Below are 19739 nucleotides of genomic sequence, written 5' to 3' on the forward strand. Positions count from 1 at the left end.
CTAGAAATTCATTTAAACCTTAAATAAACCCAATAGGCTGGTTTTGCTTCCAATAAGGATTAATTATGGATCATGTACAAGGTACTGTTTTATTATTACAGAGGAAAAGGAAATCATTTTTACAAATTTGGATTATTTGGATAAAATGGAGTCTATGGGAGACAGCCATTCCGTAATTCGGAGCTTCCTGGATATCGGGTTTCCGGATAAGGGATCCTATACCTGTATATACTTTTTAGAAAAAGGAAGAGAAAAGGACATTTATTTGTGCTCTGTCCACTTCTCACTAATCAACAATTATCAACTTCTACTTAGGTGTTTAAACATATAAATGATATTTACCTTGCTTCTAGGGTCCATGTTACTTTGTTGTTGAAGGTTTATTCTTCTTTTTCCATGGTATTTTCCATGATTTTTTCCCTGCAAGAGAAAACTTGATTAATTATAACATAAATTATGCTAAAGGAAGCATAACCCTCTGCTTCCTCATTTATTACAATATAATACACAAAAGACATAAATATCTTGTAAATGATATCCTTATAAACAGTGATTTCTGATGTTATTTCTGTTACATGACTCACTGAAACTTGTGTATTATAATAATACAAATGCAAAATATGAGGATATTAGGAGGCCCATTTACTAAAGGTCGAAGTGAATTTTCGAATTCAAAAATTTGGGTACTTCGACCATCGAATAGGCCGAAATTCGAATTGAAAAAACTTTGAAAACCGAAATACTGTCTCTGTAAAAAACTTCGACTTTGACAGTTCGCCACCATAGACCTGCCGAATTGATGTTTAGCCTATGGGGGACCTCCTATAAACTTTGGCTAAGTTTTGAGTAGTCTAAGTATTTTTTTGTAAAATCGTTCGATTTGAACGATTTAATCGATCGAACAATTTTTACTTCGATCGAAAACGTCCGTTTTCGGTCGAAAAAATACTTCGACTATCGAAGTATCAAATTCGATGGTCGAATTTCGATGTTTTTTTAACTTCGAAATTCGACCCTTAGTAAATGTACCCGTAGAAGTTACCTCGGAGTTCCATGACCTGTATAAAAACACTCGGCCTTCGGCCTCGTGTTTTTATACGGTCATGAAACTCCTCGGTGACTTATAATATCCTTATATTTTACAAGAGGGGGTACTTTATTCACTATATATTGCCCTCACAAAATAGATTAACATATTGATTGACTAGAAAATACAAAGACAGACATAAAACAATGTCTGCCTAAAATGATATGTTTGTAAGATATTTACCTTCCTCCATTGCAACAACCTCTTCCTTTTCCCTGTAGTAAATAGAGAAAAACAAAGTTAAAAACTTGAGAAGAACAAAAGATTATAAAAAAAAAAGAAAAAAAACTATAGCAATGCTTACTGTTTATTCCTGGTTATACATATGATGACAATAAGAGCTATAAAAAAAGCCACAAGGATGACCGTGCACATGATTATCGTGCTCGTGTTTTGATTGTTTTTCAGATTCTGATATCCTTCTTCTATGATTTCTGCAAAAAAATAAATGTTGAGAAAACTTAGTGAAAATGTAAAGTAGTAAAATGTACTACAATTTCTATGTACACTGTATCTATTGTAAAGGTATTATAAAACACAGTTGGCTTCATAGGTTTCTTTCTTTAAACAATATGGGGGTTATTTACTAAACTCCGAATTAAAAATCACAAAAGATTTGTGATTTTTTTTATATATAAAATTGGACTTTTAAAAAAATCACGAATTTTCAGAATGTATTAAACCCCAAGGATGGAAAAGTCTGAATCAGAAAATCTGGCATCTCAGACCTGTCGAGGTTGCATATAAGTCAATGGGAGAAGTCCCAATGATTTTCTGATGTCTGCTGGGTTTCGTGCAATACGCCGATGTTTTTGGGTGAAAAATACGATAAAAATCAGAGTTTTCGGGTGAAAATTTTAAAAATGTAATAATAAATAAGCGTAAAAAAACGGAGCGGATTTGATCGGAGTTTGCAGCAGAAAATGCTGAGATAAAATCGTACTTTGATAAATAACCCCCTATATATAAAAATATGTATTTTATACCAGTGTTAATAAAATCACCTTCTCGTCTATTATTTATATTTGTGATCAACACAATTTTTCCTTTTAGGAGATTTAGGGGGTTATTTATCAAAGTCCAAATTTATCTCAATATTTTCCCAATAAACAAGAGACTTCCATCCCTTCAGTAACAAATAAACAAAAAAACTGGATGGAAGTCTATATTGTGAATGAGACCTAAGCTCTATAGCTTTATTAGGCAAATTTTACGGTTCAGTAGATGACATGTGGTATAAATAGTACTTACCTTTTAATAATTCAGATCGACTTGATGGCTCTACAGTCTTTTTGGTAATATCTTCAGGTTCTGTGGGAGAAAAAACAAACGTTAGGGCTTCTGAGTCTTCTAACAAAATGGGAGGGTATTACATAATGTAAATTGCACTTACCTAGCTCTGATGGTTCCTCTATTACTGAGGGACTGCCCACCTCATCGTTTTCATCTGTTAAGGAAAAATCAAGATTATAGATAGCTCATAAGACATTGAAAAATGTTAGTTTTTTTAAAAAAAAATTCAGGTTTTTAAAAGAAAACTCAATTTAAAAAAAAAAACTCGAATTTTTCGAGATCTATTTTACACGGAAGCTGGAAATATCTCGAATCCGAAAATACTCCAGCTAAAATCTGTCAAGGTCATGTAGAAGTCAATGGCAGAGGTCCCTTGAACCATTTGAAGATGTTTGTAGCTTTTATGATGTTCAGGGTTTTTTTTCTGTGGTTTTTGCTCGAAAACTTGATCAATTTGAGTATTCATGTTTTTCACCCCTATTACACTGATTCAAGTTTTTTATATTCAATTTTTTCATAAATGGGTTGTGAGCTTATTTGAGGTATAAAAAAAAAACTCACAACCTCAACCTTTGATAAATAACCCCCTATGAGTCAAAATGGGGGGAGGGGGTATTACGTAATGTAAATTGCACTTACCTAGCTCTGATGGTTCCACTATTGTAACTTGCCCTATAGATTTGACATTGGTATCCTCTTCTGAATAAAATTTATTTGCTCCTGCATTATGAAAAAAAAAGAAAATGTTTATTATAACTTGGGTTTAGACAATCAGATACTGGAAAATCTTTAAAGGGGTGGTTCACCTTTAAGTTAACTTTTAGTATGTTATAGAATCGCCAAATCTAAGCAACTTTTCAATTGGTCTTCATTTTTTTTTTATTTATTTATAGTTTTTGAATTATTCAACTTCTGACTCTTTCCAAAATTCAATTAGGGGTCACTGACCCCATCTAAAAACAAATGCTCAGTAAGGCTGCAAATGTATTGTTATTAATACTTTTTATGACTCCCCTTTCTATTTAGGCCTCTCCTTTTCATATTCCAGTCTTTTATTTAAATCAATGCATGGTTGCTAGGATTATTTGGACACTAGCGACCAGATTGCTGAAATTGCAAGCTGAAGAGCTGCTGAATAAAAAGCTAAATAACTCAAAACCCACAAATAATTAAAATGTAAACCAATTGCAAGCTGTCTGACAATATCACTCTCTACATCAAACTAAAAGCTAACAACCCCTATGATTGTCTAATATATTGTAAAATAAAGTTGGTACCTGAATATTTAGATTTAGTTAAAAAGATAAAGATTAGCAGTAAAAACCAAGAGAGGTTTCTCCTGCCTTTCTCCATGTTGAGTGTTTCGTCAAATAAAGTCAGGGCTGGTCAGATAAGCTCATCTCACCAACTTGTGATTCATTGCGATGTCATAATGGTCAAGTAAACTGAACACATCATTTTCCTTGTTATGTCATCCACTTTGCAGGCAAGATCACATGACCTTACCTCAAGATTCATTATGATGTCATTCACTGTGAATTCATCATTGATCAGTTAGAAGAAAAAAAAACAACCCTCTCTAGTTTATTGCGTGTCTGACTCAATACAATTAGACTGAATAATCTACACATTTATAAACTCCCTTTTACAATGATACATCCCATACCCAAATAAGTGAAAAGATCCAGTCTTCCTTCCTCTTTTCCTTACTTATTCAAGTACTGTATATTTAATTGTGTGCCACATTTCTCTGTCATACCAAGGTGTCCCTCCATTGACATATTTATCAAGAGTCGAATTTCATCTTGAAAAAAACTTCAAAATTAGAATTCAAAAAGACCAACCGAAATTAAGTTGGTTTTTTTTTTGGTGGAATAGGTCCGTATTGAGCCGAATTTGAATCGAAGGAATAACGCATTCAATCGAATTCAATTCAAAGTTTTTCCCCCAAAAAACGTTTATTTTTCAAAGTCCACCAATTGACTCCAAACAGGTTCTAGGAGGTCCCCCATAGGCTAAAACAGCAATTCGGCAGGATTTAGATGGCGAATGGTCGAAGACTAATTTTTTAAAGAGACAGTGCATGATAGATTTCAATATTCAAATTTTCGCATTTTTTTTCAAATTCAAATCGAATATGGACTATTCCCTAGTCGAAGTACACAATAAATAGCTCAAAATTCAAATTTTTTTTCATTTCGAAAATTCACCTCGACCTTTGATAAATCTGCCCAAAACAGTTACTGGGCACCACAGAAAAACGGTAAGGTTCACCCCAGCCTTAAAACCTATGTGAACATTCATAAAAGGCTTTCTGTTACCTTTGATGTTATACTTTTTCAGTAACTTATTTTAAAGGGGTGGTTCACCTTCAGGTTAACTTTTAGTATGTTTTTCAGTTGGTCTTCTTTTTTTGTTTTTAATAGTTTTTGAGTTATTTGCCTTCTTCTTCTGAATCTTTCCAGTCTTCAAATGGGGGTCACTGACCCCATCTAAAAAAACAAATGCCTTGTAAGGCTACACATTTAGGGGCAGATTTATCGTCGGTCGAATTTCGAGTTCATGGGAGTTATTTAAAACTCCCATGAACTCGAAATTCTACCAGTCGGGTGAATAGGATCGACCCGCAAACTCTAATCGAATTCGATTCGAATTTTAAAAACTCGATTTGAGTTTTTTCCCTTTAGGAAGGCTGCAAACAACTCTAAATTGATCCCAGGATGTCCATAGGCTAAAACAGCAATTTGGCAGGGGTAAGGTGGCGAATAGTAGAATTTGAGTTCTTAAAGGGCCAGTGTATGGTTTTTTAAAATTAATTATTTACCTTTTTCTTCTGACTCTTTCCAGCATTTAAATGGGAGTTACTGATCCCATCTAAAAACCTAGAAACCAAAACCAAACTAAATTCAATTGCAAATTTTCTCGGAATATCACTCTCTACATCAAACTAAAATGTCATTTAAAGATGAACAACCCTTTTTAAATGAGACCTGACTTGGGAGTCCTTAGGACTGCATTGCTGAAGTTCCAAGAAAGCTGTTCAGAGTGGACAATTTGCAGAGCCAGGCCTTGTATAGAAATTCAAAATAATGAACAAACAGTGTTTTGCCAGTTACTGGTTATTGTCACTGTACAAAAGACTGGCTTAACCTTCACTTGCTCACATGGATTTTCACAGTTAATCCCACAGTCACACACATCTAAAGGAAAAGAATGAAATTCATACAGTGTTAGCCAAATGCAGGAGATAGACTCTGAAATTATAAGGAAGTGGCTAATAGAAATAATAATGGGCTTGTTACTGAGCCCTAAAAGGACTGTTTTGTGTGTCTTGCTCTTTTCTCTATGAATTCCTCTCTGATTACAGCCTTGAGGGCCTACATTAAAGTAACTATAATGGAACCAAAGAAGCAAAGGTTTGTTCTTTTTATGGGAGTGGAGGTAGATTACATATAGCATACCAGTTAAACAAGTCTTTTTTTTTTTTTTGGAGCTGAACAATTTTTATTTTTGGCAGGAATATAACGTTGGTTGTGTATTTTATCATCCGGTTACACAGTTACCTGGCCCCTGCCACTCACACAGTCTCTTAGGACAATGACACATGGTGCTCTTTTTTTCCTGTGGTTTGTCGCAAACTAAAAAATGCAAGAAAATACCCTACTGCAGACAATACTGGGAATTGTCTCTGCTAACACAATCAAATCACGGGCTGCACTTAGTACCATGTGTCATTGACCTTACAGGCAGTTCAACATTCTCATTGTCAGAGCTAAATCTCCTGCTTAAAACCAACTCTTCTGGGGTTATTTACTAAACTTTTAAACCAGATTTTATTCTGGTTGAGTTTTTTTGGGGGGGGAAACTCGATTTTTTTTGGTGAAAAAAAATTACAAATTTTCAAGATATATTATACCCCAACGTTGCTAAAAGTCTGAATCCAAAAATCTGCCATCGCAAACCTGCCGAGGTCTTGAAGAAGTCATTGGCAGATGTCCCTTTTACAATTTAAAGGTATTGTGATCTACGATTGGTTTCATCCGAAAATTCAGGTGAGAAAACGAGAATAAATTGTGCGATTCTGGCATCAAATCTGAAAAATTCCCACGATTCGAGTTTTCACTCAATCTTATCGAGTCTTTTCCCGGACAGATTTTTGGGTTATTTAATCAATAAATAAATCAGTTAATTGTGGATGGGAGTTTGGTCGAGCTTAGTTAAATAAAAAGAAAAAATATATTTGAGTTTTAGTAAATAATTGCCTTCAAGTCACAAAAATATTGTGACACCACTTAATGCTGATGTGAAAAGAATTAGATGAAATGAAACTATTATTATTATTATTATCTTTCATCTGTATTATTCTATTTAGTTTGGATATCTTTAATAGTAATGTTGGTGCAAATGTCTGAAGTGGCCACTTTTTAAAACAAATGAGCCATCATAAAGACAGACGAGATCTTCTTATGCCCTAGATATGAGCCCACCCTTATATAAATGTGCCATGCCCCTCAAATTAGTTAAAAAAAAATTGTTCACACATAAATCTTTAATAGTTTGGACTTTTGAAGGCAACCCCGCTTTAAAAAAAGAAAAGTCGCCAGCGTTTTTCACAACTTTAATAAATTTCCATCATACAGGATATGATGTCACTGACATAAGATTGAGGAAGATGTTTCTTCGTTTTATAAGTTCACCTGGTCTGAGGTGGCGACGTAAACTCTGGTGAAAGAGGTAACGTTCAGTAAAATTTGCACTTTATTGAATTTGCTGAGTAACAACCGTTCACCAGAGCAAAAAGCCTGGCGATAGAGTGCGAATGAGCGTTAGTGATGGTCTCGTTCGATGGCGGATTGTCCTCTATGCCTGTTAGTTAATTGGCAATGTCCCTGCGGATGGGATTTCTGCCGAATCTGACGCTAGCGTTGGCCACTTTGCCTTTAGTGAATCTGCCCCAATGAGTTTAATCGTGGTTTCAAAAAGCTCTAATACCACTAAAATCCAAACTTTAAAAAATGGGCCTTTGAGGGGCACATTTACTATTGGTCGAATATCGAGGGTTAATTAACCTTCGATATCCGACCGTCGAAGTAAAATCCTTCGAATATCGAAGTCGAAGGATTTACTGCATTTCGAACGATCGAAGGAAAAATCGTTTGATGGAATGATTAATTCCTTCGAAACGAACGATTCGAACGATTTTAATATATCGATCGAACGATTTTCCTTCAATCAAAAAAAGCTAGGAAAGCCTATGGGGACCTTCCCCATAGGCTAACATTGATGCTCTGCAGGTTTTAGGTGGCGAAGTAGGCAGTCAAAGTTTTTTTTAAAGAGACAGTACTTCAACTATCGAATAGCCGAACGATTTATAGTTCGATTCAAAGGTCGAAGTAGCCAATTCGATGGACGAAGTAGCCAAAAAAATACTTCGAAATTCAAAGTATTTTTTATTCTAACCCTTCATCGAGCTAAGTAAATGTGCCCCTTAGAGTTTGTGTTAATTAAGATTAATTATTTTTTAAACTAACCGTAATTTCACCCATTAGAATAACCAATGCTGTACACGGACTGGTGGATGGGTCTGTTTTGCACTTTATAAAACTACAAACATTTACAAGTCTTTCTGCTTGTCATACCAAGAGCAATAAGCATTTAATTGAGAACAGCAGTAGACTCCACCATCATTTATCATTCATGCCTCTTACTCTGTTTTCATCATCATAACTCTCAATCAGCAGTGGTCAGGATGATCTAGCATTTATGAAAATTGTAGGTGTTATTTATAAGGTTTTGTCTAAAACGTGTAAGTCACTGGCAGATGTGCATGTCGGTCAGTATCCTCTTAATGCAGTCTCCTGCTAGAAGCAACCAGTTTTACCTTTGCTATGAGCCCTCCGGTGCTCACATGCCACAAGAATTTAGTATGAAGCAATTAGGTCTGTCCCCTAAGGCTAGTGAGTGTCGGTTTCTGGTAATTGGACTAACATTGCATGTCTAGGTAGTAAAATGTCTTAGAAATAACTGGAAGCTCAGTTGGCAATTGTTACTGCATTGAATATTGGTGTAACAATCTTATTTGAAGGCTTATAAGCAGGGATGCTCCGAATCCACTGTTTTGGATTCGGCCAAACCCCCGAATCCTTGGCGAAAGATTCGGCCTAATACCAAATCCTAATTTACATATGCAAATTAGGGGTGGGAAGGGGAAAACATTTTTTACTTCTTTGTTTTGTGATAAAAAGTCATGCGATTTCTCTCCCCGTCCCTAATTTGCATTTGCAAATTAGGATTTGGTATTTGGCCGAATCCAAAATAGTGGATTCTGTGCATCTGCTTAGAAACCTTCAAATCTGATTGTTACACCAACATTCAATGCAGAAGGGCAGAAAGATTGGGCTAAAACCCAATCCTGCTGAAAAATCCTGAATTCTGTCCGAATCTCAAACCGAAACCTGGATGCAGTGCATCCCTACCTATCAGAATGTATCTATGAATGAAGACATTGGCCTCATTTACTATCATGCCAGGCTTAAAAACACACCAATTCTGCATGCATTACAATGTCATAAAATAAACAGTTGCACCTACATTTTCTTGAGCCGTGTGCCAATGTGCCCATTGGGCCTCTATGTGAATGAAATTGATGGTGCAGAGGTGCAAGGTAGACCTGTGTCTAAAACTGATCTGGCATAAGTTACAGGCTTTAAATTTGCATATGGCCCATGAGTGTGTTATAGCTGACCTGTGCAATGCCCATTATGCTGAGGGTGCAAATTGGGTACTATATACTAAAGGAGGAAATCTGTTAAAGAGACCTTTTATTTATTGGGCCCTGATATGCAATATATAGCATTAACCAGTGATAGGAAACCCCGAAATATCCATTAATGATCTGCCATTTATTACTAATTTAGCATACAAGGGAAACGCCTCTCTTAACCCTTTAAGTGCCAGCAGAATTTCACATTTTGGTTACGCGAAATGCCAGCCGTTTTTGAAACATTTTGTGCTCTCTCACTTTAGGGGCATTTTCTGAGGGGAAACCTATAGTTTACCTAGGAAAACTATACATTGTTTTTTTCGGTAGAAACTGAGCTTTCTAAATCTGCCTGAGTTTTCATGTATTTCCACCTGTGCAAAAAAATTTATAGTGCTAAATACCAAAAAAAAATGAAAAATTACCATTTTTCATCGTATATCAATTTATACCAGAAAAATATTTCATTTTACGGATGAAAATCCAACTGATTTGGAAAGCCTTATGTCTCTCGAACGTGCCAATACCAGATATGTATAGTTTTAGGGAGATTTAGGACTTCTGTACCTCAAAAACTCCCGGCAGTATATTGCCGAATTTTGAAAGCACTAAGGCAGAAAACGGCATGCTTTAGATTCCAAGGCCAAAACTCCTGAAACCGTAGGTTTACCCCAGAAAACCATACATTTTTGAAAAGTACACATTCTGCCGATTACAAAATGGGTAACTATGTCTCTCTACTCCCAACTACCAAACATAAAAGCTTGTCTGAACATAGCGGTTTTTCAAAAAAAATTCAAAATTCTGAAAAATCATTTCAAAGGTTTTATTTTGCTGCTCTGCATATCCCAAACTATATTAGGTACCAAGAAAAAGCACCTGAAATATGATTGCCAGGGGTCCACTGAACAGTTTGATACCCATTATGCATAGGTTTACCAAAGTATCTGGCATTTAGAGACACCAATATGAAGTTAGCACATCCAAATTGTTCAGGACTTTACTTCAGCTACTGAGAAATCAACACATTGACTGCATTTTTTGTGGGGTAAAAACACAGAAATATATGTTTACCCCCCAAACCCATATATTTTTGGAAAGTACACATTCTACCGAATCTAAAATGGGTACCCATGCCTTTCTGCTCCAAACTACTGAGTCGCAAGGCTTTCCCAAAATTATCGGTTTTGGTGAAATATGTGAAAATTGCCTCAAACCTTCAACTTCTCAGCACCATATCACCCATGTATCGTTATGCACCAAGAAAAAGCACCCTAAATATGATTGCCATGGTTCCTCTGAACATTTTGGTGGCCATTGTTCATAGGTTTACCAAAGTATCTGGCATTTAGAGGCCCCAAATGAAGTTAGCGCATACAAACAGTCCCGTGGGTAACTTCAGCTAATGAAAAATCAACACATTGACTGCATTTTTGTGGGGTAAAAACACAGAAATATATGTTTACCCCACAAAACCCATATATTTTTGGAAAGTACACATTCTACCGAATCTAAAATGGGTACCCATGCCTTTCTGCTCCAAACTACTGAGTCGCAAGGCTTTCCCACAATTGTCGGTTTTGGTGAAATATGTGAAAATTGCCTCAAACCTTCAACTTCTCAGCACCATATCACCCATGTATCGTTATGCACCAAGAAAAAGCACCCTAAATATGATTGCCAGGGTTCCTCCAAACAGTTTGGTGGCCATTGTTCATAGGTTTACCAAAGTATCTGGCATTTAGAGGCCCCAAAATGAAGTTAGCGCATACAAACAGTCCCGTGGGTAACTTCAGCTAATGAAAAATCAACACATTGACTGCATTTTTGTGGGGTAAAAACACAGAAATATATGTTTACCCCAAAACCCATATATTTTTGGAAAGTACACATTCTACCGAATCTAAAATGGGTACCCATGCCTTTCTGCTCCAAACTACTGAGTCGCAAGGCTTTCCCACAATTGTCGGTTTTGGTGAAATATCTGAAAATTGCCTCAAAGCTTCAACTTCTCAGCACCATATCGCCCATGTATCGTTACGCACCAAGATAAAGCACCCTAAATATGATTGCCAGGGTTCCTCCAAACAGTTTGGTGGCCATTGTTCCTAGGTTTACCAAAGTATCTGGCATTTAGAGGCCCCAAAATGAAGTTAGCGCATACAAACAGTCCCGTGGGTAACTTCAGCTAATGAAAAATCAACACATTGACTGCATTTTTGTGGGGTAAAAAACACAGAAATATATGTTTACCCCCAAAACCCATATATTTTTGGAAAGTACACATTCTACCGAATCTAAAATGGGTACCCATGCCTTTCTGCTCCAAACTACTGAGTCGCAAGGCTTTCCCACAATTGTCGGTTTTGGTGAAATATCTGAAAATTGCCTCAAAGCTTCAACTTCTCAGCACCATATCGCCCATGTATCGTTATGCACCAAGATAAAGCACCCTAAATATGATTGCCAGGGTTCCTCCAAACAGTTTGGTGGCCATTGTTCCTAGGTTTACCAAAGTATCTGGCATTTAGAGGCCCCAAAATGAAGTTAGCGCATACAAACAGTCCCGTGGGTAACTTCAGCTAATGAAAAATCAACACATTGACTGCATTTTTGTGGGGTAAAAACACAGAAATATATGTTTACCCCCAAAACCCATATATTTTTGGAAAGTACACATTCTACCGAATCTAAAATGGGTACCCATGCCTTTCTGCTCCAAACTACTGAGTCGCAAGGCTTTCCCACAATTGTCGGTTTTGGTGAAATATCTGAAAATTGCCTCAAAGTTTCAACTTCTCAGTACCATATCACCCATGTATCGTTACGCACCAAGAAAAAGCACCCTAAATATGATTGCCAGGGTTCCTCCAAACAGTTTGGTGGCCATTGTTCCTAGGTTTACCAAAGTATCTGGCATTTAGAGGCCCCAAAATGAAGTTAGCGCATACAAACAGTCCCGTGGGTAACTTCAGCTAATGAAAAATCAACACATTGACTGCATTTTTGTGGGGTAAAAACACAGAAATATATGTTTACCCCCAAAACCCATATATTTTTGGAAAGTACACATTCTACCCGAATCTAAAATGGGTACCCATGCCTTTCTGCTCCAAACTACTGAGTCGCAAGGCTTTCCCACAATTGTCGGTTTTGGTGAAATATCTGAAAATTGCCTCAAAGTTTCAACTTCTCAGTACCATATCACCCATGTATCGTTACGCACCAAGAAAAAGCACCCTAAATATGATTGCCAGGGTTCCTCCAAACAGTTTGGTGGCCATTGTTCATAGGTTTACCAAAGTATCTGGCATTTAGAGGCCCCAAAATGAAGTTAGCGCATACAAACAGTCCCGTGGGTAACTTCAGCTAATGAAAAATCAACACATTGACTGCATTTTTGTGGGGTAAAAACACAGAAATATATGTTTGCCCCCCAAAACCCATATAGTTTTGGAAAGTACACATTCTACCGAATCTAAAATGGGTACCCATGCCTTTCTGCTCCAAACTACTGAGTCGCAAGGCTTTCCCACAATTGTCGGTTTTTGGTGAAATATCTGAAAATTGCCTCAAAGCTTCAACTTCTCAGCACCATATCACCCATGTATCGTTATGCACCAAGAAAAAAGCACCCTAAATGTGATTGCCAGGGTTCCTCCGAACAGTTTGGTGGCCATTGTTCATAGGTTTACCAAAGTATCTGGCATTTAGAGGCCTCAAAATGAAGTTAGTGCATACAAATAGTCCTGTGGGTAACTTCAGCTAATGAAAGATCAACACATTAACTGCATTTTTGTGGGGTAAAAACACAGAAATATATGTTTACCCCCCAAACCCATACATTTTTGGAAAGTACACATTCTACAGAATCTAAAATGGGTACCCATGCCTTATTGCTCCAAACTACTGAGTCGCAAGGCTTTCCCAAAGTTGTCGGTTTTGGTGAAATATCTGAAAATTGCCTCAATGCTTCAACTTTCCAGCATCATATCGCCCATGTATCATTACGTATCACAAAAAAGCACCCAAATTGTGATTGCCGGGGGTCCTCCAAACAGTTTGGTGCCCACTGTGCATAGGTTTACCAAAGTATATGGCATTTAGAGGCCCCAAAATGAAGTTAGCACATACAAATTGTCCTGTGGGTAACTTCAGCTAATGAAAAATCAGCACATTGTCTGCATTTTTGTGGGGTAAAAACACAGAAATATATGTTTACCCCCCAAACCAATACATTTTTGGAAAGTACACATTCTACAGAATCTAAAATGGGTACCCATGCTTTTCTGCTCAAAACTACTGAGTCGCAAGGCTTTGCCAAATTTGGCGGTTTTGGTGAAATATCTGAAAACTGCCTCAAAGCTTCAACTTTCCAGCATCGTATTGTCCATGTATCATTACCAGCATAAAGCATCCTAAATATAAACATACGGGTCTACTAAATAGTTTGATGCCCAATGTGCATAGATATACCAAACTATGTGGCGCACAGAGACCCCCAAATGACAATATGTATAGACATTTTCACGGCTGACGCGCTGGCTGCTGCAACATAACCACCCGGTGTGTGTATTATGCGACATTAGACCACCTAACAGTACAGAGACCCCAGAAAACCATATATTTTCAGAAAGTACACATTCTGACGAATCCAATATGGGTAAATAAGTGTTTCTACTACAAACTGCCAAACTGCAAAGCAATGCTGAACATAACGGTTTTTATCAAATTTCTGAAAATCGTCACAAAGCTTGAATTTTACCCCATTATATGCCCCACATTTCGTAACTTATCAGCATAAAACATCCTAAATATGAACGCCAGGGGTCTACTGAACACTTTGATGCCCAATATGCATAGATATACCAAACTATGTGGCGCACAGAGACCCCCAAATGACAATACTGTATATACATTTTCACGGCTGACACGCTGGCTGCTGCAATATAAGCACCTGGTGTGTGTATTATGCGACATTAGACCCCCCTAACAGTACAGAGACCCCAGAAAACCATATATTTTCAGAAAGTACACATTCTGACGAATCCAATATGGGTAAATAAGTGTTTCTACTACAATCTGCCAAACTGCAAAGCAATGCTGAACATAACGGTTTTTATCAAATTTCTGAAAATCGTCACAAAGCTTGAATTTTACTCCATTATATGCTCCACGTTTCGTAACGTATCAGCATAAAACATCCTAAATATGAACGCCAGGGGTCTACTGAACACTTTGATGCCCAATATGCATAGATATTCCAAACTATGTGGCGCACAGAGACCCCCAAATGACAATAGTGTATATACATTTTCACGGCTGACGCGCTGGCTGCTGCAATATAAGCACCTGGTGTGTGTATTATGCGACATTAGACCCCCCTAACAGTACAGAGACCCCAGAAAACCAGATATTTTCAGAAAGTACACACTCTGACGAATCCAATATGGGTAAATAAGTGTTTCTACTACAAACTGCCAAACTGCAAAGCAATGCTGAACATAACGGTTTTTATCAAATTTCTGAAAATCGTCACAAAGCTTGAATTTTACCCCATTATATGCTCCACGTTTCGTAACGTATCAGCATAAAACATCCTAAATATGAACGCCAGGGGTCTACTGAACACTTTGATGCCCAATATGCATAGATATACCAAACTATGTGGCGCATAGAGACCCCCAAATGACAATAGTGTATATACATTTTCACGGCTGACGTGCTGGCTGCTGCAATATAAGCACCTGGTGTGTGTATTATGCGACATTAGACCCCCCTAACAGTACAGAGACCCCAGAAAACCATATATTTTCAGAAAGTACACATTCTGACGAATCCAATATGGGTAAATAAGTGTTTCTACTACAAACTGCCAAACTGCAAAGCAATGCTGAACATAACGGTTTTTATCAAATTTCTGAAATCGTCACAAAGCTTGAATTTTACCCGATTATATGCTCCACGTTTCATAACGTATCAGCATAAAACATCCTAAATATGAACGCCAGGGGTCTACTGAACACTTTGATGCCCAATATGCATAGATATACCAAACTATGTGGCGCATAGAGACCCCCAAATGACAATAGTGTATATACATTTTCACGGCTGACGCGCTGGCTGCTGCACTATAAGCACCTGGTGTGTGTATTATGCGACATTAGACCCCCCTAACAGTACAGAGACCCCAGAAAACCAGATATTTTCAGAAAGTACACATTCTGACGAATCCAATATGGGTAAATAAGTGTTTCTACTACAAACTGCCAAACTGCAAAGCAATGCTGAACATAACGGTTTTTATCAAATTTCTGAAAATCGTCACAAAGGTTGAATTTTACCCCATTATATGCTCCACGTTTCGTAACGTATCAGCATAAAACATCCTAAATATGAACGCCAGGGGTCTACTAAATAGTTTGATGCCCAATGTGCATAGATATACCAAACTATGTGGCGCACAGAGACCCCCAAATGACAATAGTGTATATACATTTTCACGGCTGACGCGCTGGCTGCTGCAATATAAGCACCTGGTGTGTGTATTATGCGATATTAGACCCCCCTAACAGTACAGAGACCCCAGAAAACCATATATTTTCAGAAAGTACACATTCTGACGAATCCAATATGGGTAAATAAGTGTTTCTACTACAAACTGCCAAACTGCAAAGCAATGCTGAACATAACGGTTTTTTATCAAATTTCTGAAAATCGTCAGAAAGCTTGAATTTTACCCCATTATATGCCCCACATTTCGTAACCTATCAGCATAAACATCCTAAATATGAACGCCAGGGGTCTACTGAACACTTTGATGCTCAATATGCATAGATATACCAAACTATGTGGCGCACAGAGACCACCAAATGACAATAGTGTATATACATTTTCACAGCTGACGCGCTGGCTGCTGCAATATGAGCACCTGGTGTGTGTATTATGCGACATTAGACCCCCCTAACAGTACAGAGACCCCAGAAAACCATATATTTTCAGAAAGTACACATTCTGACGAATCCAATATGGGTAAATAAGTGTTTCTACTACAAACTGCCAAACTGCAAAGCAATGCTGAACATAACGGTTTTTATCAAATTTCTGAAAATCGTCACAAAGCTTGAATTTTACCCCATTATATGCCCCACATTTCGTAACGTATCAGCATAAAACATCCTAAATATGAACGCCAGGGGTCTACTGAACACTTTGATGCCCAATATGCATAGATATACCAAACTATGTGGCGCACAGAGACCCCCAAATGGATATATAGTAGATAAAATTTACAAGGCAAAACAAAATAAGGCAGTAAAGAGTGAAATGAAAAAAAATCCAATAAAACCACAAAAATCAATGTTTTTTTTCCAGAATAGTGTTATCGGCCGTCAGAATCACAGTTTGAATATTTTAGCTGGGCCAAACAGGTTATACGGCTAGAAACAAGTGAACACAACATATGCAGAGCTGAAAATGCAATAAAATGGCTAAAAATTCAATAAAATGGCTAAAAATGCACCAAAATACCCAAAATTGCAATATAATCACCGAAATAACATACAAAAGATATTGCACAGTACGGTTAGCGAATACGCTATTCGTAATGGCAATAAAACATTTTTTTCAGCAAAATAAAGAGACGATGCGATAAGAAAAAAAAAAAAAAAGCCACAATGCCATGTATGTGCGTGTGCGTGTGTACAAATGGTAAATTACATGTTATGTGCGCGTGTGTGCGTGTGCACGTGTGTGTAAGTGCAGTGAGTGTAAGTGACCCCCCCAATCCCCAAAAATGTATGTGTAAGTGTGTGTAAGTGTGAATCTAAGTGTGTATTACTGTAATAAGTGTGTGTTGGTGTGTTTGTGTGTGTAATTGTTGCACTAACCTGAAAAAGTCGCTGAAGACTGTTGCACACGATGTGGAGGGGTCCCAGGAAGACATCTGCGACGATCTGCGTGTCTCTGTGCTGTGGGGGCGGAGCTGATCGGCGCAGTGCAGGCTGCAGCAGCAGGACACGTAAGGAACACGTGCCTGCTGCTGTTTTTGGGCCCCTGGGCGATCGCGCCCCAGGGGCCACTCGATCCCCTGCTCTGCTCGTTGCCTAGGGGCAGGGGATCGAAGCGGAACGGAGCGAGCGGCTCTAACAGCCGCTCCTCCGCTCCAGAACCCGGAAGTGCTGCAGAACGTAGAATCTACGTTCTGTGGCATTTCAAGTTACTTTTCCACAGAACGTAGATTCTACGTTCTGTGGCACTTAAAGGGTTAAAAGGGTGGTTCACCTTTAAGTTAACTTGTATATGTTATAGAATGGTTAATTCTAAGCAACTTTTCAATCTGCCTTCATTATTTCTTTTGTATAGTTTTTGAATTAATCGCCTTCCTTTTCTGACTCTTTCCAGGTTTTAAATGGGGGTCACTGACCCCATCTAAAAAACAAATACTCTGTAAAGCTATAAATGTATTGTTATTGATACTTCTTTTTACTCATCTTTCTATTCAGACCCTCTCCTATTCATATTCCAGTCTCTTATTTCACTTAATGCATGGTTGCTAGGATAATTTGGACCCGAGCAACCAGATTACTGAGTTGCAAACTAGAGTGCAGAGTAAAAAGCTAAATCACTCAAAAACCTCAAATAATAAAAAATGAAAACCAACTGCAAATTGTCTCAGAATAGCACTCTCTACATCAAACCTTACTAAAAACTGCTTTAAAGGGATACTGTCATGGGGAAAAAAAAAATTTCAAAATAAACAAAAGAACAGTAGGGAGAAAAGGGCAGTAAGAAAGCCTGCAAGAGAAAAAAACAAACAGGAAATAAGAAAATATATTTAACTCTTTAAGTGCCAGCAGAATTTTGTATTTCATTTGCACATTAAATTATTGAATAAATATATACTTTTGTAGATTATAAACTGCTCACTGTTTAACTGATAAAAAGTTAAAATTGAAAATCACTTTGATACTGAGCTAGAATTATTATACTTTTTGGTACTTAGAAAGCACCTAGAAACTATTTGTACATGAAACAACAGGTTTCTCTTTTCTATTCATATGAAAAAGTGAAGTTTGGTTCTGTAGAACAGAATCAAAGGGCCAGTGTATACAGTTTGAAAAGGTCAAAAATGAACTTCCCCTTCAAAAACATACAAAGGGTAAATTATAAACACAGTGAAGTGGGTAAAGTGCATTTTTTAGACCCACAATATTTTTTACCCACCATGCAGCGTTTTTACAGCATAAATGCAGACACACTCATAGGTGTGTCAATGGGATTAAATAAATGCTCAATGTGACTAAAACTTGTGTACAGAGGATGGTGTCAGGACATGGGGTTTTATGGATAACAAGTCTTTCTGTACTAGAAAATAATGTAAGCATTAAATAAACCCAATAGGCTGGTTTTGCTTCCAATAAGGATTAATTATATCTTAGTTTGAATACAAATACCATTAATAAATAGCAGGTAATTTTAGGATGACGGCACTTGCAGTCGAAATGCAGTCAAATGTACTATGAACTATCTTATCTGCACAATAAATACTAAAACAGATTCAATGCAACAAAGACACTCGCATCCTGTAATTCATTCATTCCAGGTGCCCCTTTGTAGAGTTTTTCTTAGTAGCCTGAATATGCAATCATTTTCATAGTTTTCTTCTCCCATATTACAAGCTGTAATGGGTAATTACGTCTAAGCGAGTAGTAGTAGTAGTTTGAATTTGAGTTTGTTGTATAGTTATTCTGTTATTCCTTTGGTACTAAAGAAACAGAAATATTGTATCTGATTTGGAGTGGCATGTCAAAGAATTAATTTTATTGTTAAATAGTTGCTTAAAACAATAGTATTTTGAATATGTGTGCTGGTAGGGGCTCATTTACAATGCCCCACACAGTGTGCAAAGTGACAAAAAAATCAGGTATTTTTTTGCACTCTGCATGAGGCATTGCACATAAAGCCCCAGTTTCGGAGCACACAAACCTGTGGACTTTGCCTGGAATCAAGTGCTGCCTGCATTAGGCAGGAGTGGGGAGGCGCATAGGAGCGCTAAAAGGAGCAGCCCACATTGAGGTCCTGTCCCTACTGAGCAGTGGCGTAACTAGACACCTAGGGGCCCTGGTGCGACAATTTGTAACTGGGCCCCCCAAAACTCATAGAAGGATGGTGCGGTGGCATTTCAATGTATAAATCCCCCAAAACTAATAGAAGGATGGTGAGGTGGCATTTCCATGTATAAATACCCCAAAATGAATAGAAGGATGGTGCGGTGGCATTTCCATGTATAAATACCCCAAAACGAATAGAAGGATGGTGCGGTGGCATTTCCATGTATAAATACCCCAAAACTAATAGAAGGATGGCACAGTCGCAAATCCATGTACAAATACCCCAAAACAAATAGAAGGATGGCACAGTTGTAATTCCATGTATAAATACCCCAAAACTCATAGGGAAATGACACAATTGCAACAATTACATCAAGGAAAGGGTTAAACACCAGAAGTCAGTGCAATAAATGTGATTTGTATCCTTACTAGGCATTTTTTCTACACTGATAGTCTGCGAGGGGGAGGGGGGATCTGCAATGTAGAG

General features: G+C 37.5%; 1 long non-coding RNA gene across 1 annotated transcript; it reads right to left on the reverse strand.

Annotated features, from left to right (window-relative positions):
• Positions 1-1406: 1406 nt before the first annotated feature.
• Positions 1407-3100, reverse strand: LOC121393520. The gene is made up of 3 exons (XR_005961131.1): positions 3020-3100; positions 2339-2534; positions 1407-1521 (listed from the first exon to the last, which is right to left on the reverse strand). It is a non-coding gene; the product is annotated as an uncharacterized LOC121393520 (long non-coding RNA).
• Between the last annotated feature and the right edge of the window lie 16639 nt (positions 3101-19739).

The sequence above is a fragment of the Xenopus laevis genome, chromosome 5L (assembly GCF_017654675.1).
Source record: "Xenopus laevis strain J_2021 chromosome 5L, Xenopus_laevis_v10.1, whole genome shotgun sequence".
Lineage (NCBI taxonomy): Eukaryota > Metazoa > Chordata > Amphibia > Anura > Pipidae > Xenopus > Xenopus laevis.